The sequence below is a fragment of the Macrobrachium rosenbergii genome, chromosome 5 (assembly GCF_040412425.1).
Source record: "Macrobrachium rosenbergii isolate ZJJX-2024 chromosome 5, ASM4041242v1, whole genome shotgun sequence".
Lineage (NCBI taxonomy): Eukaryota > Metazoa > Arthropoda > Malacostraca > Decapoda > Palaemonidae > Macrobrachium > Macrobrachium rosenbergii.
This window is the reverse complement of record NC_089745.1, coordinates 9,772,529-9,773,417: the sequence shown is the minus strand read 5'-3', so window position 1 is coordinate 9,773,417 and position 889 is coordinate 9,772,529.

Genomic DNA, 889 nt, shown 5'->3' with positions numbered 1-889 from the left:
GCCACTCGCGAGAGACCCTACCAGAACGCGACGGTCTGAAACGAAGCTGGAGGGAGACGCGCGCTTGATAATACGGCCCTGCGGTGGACCTCGGCGAGCATAACGGGTCTCTTTCGTAAGGAGCTTTGTTACGGCGTAACGAACGGTTTAAGGAGCTGTTTACTTAGCCAGCTTCTGGGTCATGCGTGCCATGTACCTGGTGATGTGGTGTAAATGATTTTTGAGAACGAGAACGGCCACAGATGATGTCACAGAATCACGTTTTTTTAGGCAATATTTTTTCATGCAAAAGTAACCGTGTGAGATATGATTATGAGTTCGACTGTTGTACTCTGCTATATCTCTGAGACCATTCAAAATACACCAATGCCGTCAGTACGTATAACATGACATATCTATTACTCTTCAGCTCCTTTTGTCAGTACCAGAAGAGGTTCATAGGAGATAAAGTGGCCGCAGGAGTTAAAAATACTCCCAGCGTCACTCGTAACAGAATTATCCGTTAGATCTTACACCAAGGCGACCAGCCCAAACAGCTTAGAGTAGCAGGTACGAATAGATAAAGTACCGTACATCTCCACTTGAAGGCTGGACTTACAGAGCTTTTCCAAGGGCCATAGAATATAATTACTACCCAAGTGAAGTGTTTTATTTTCCCCATTGATATTCTAAACGCTAAACCCTCAGGTAAATTTCAGTGAAGTATTGTCGCAAAAATAAATTGTGTTTTGAGATGGGCTCGTATGTGAAGCCATGATGTTTTTTGTGTGGGCATGTGTGTTGTTGTGGGTAGGCGTTCTCTAATGCTGTTGCTGTTGAGACCTGTTGCAATGTTATATCAAAATTTCAAAGGGAGTGAGATGCTGAAATAAGTATTGGTTCAGCACCT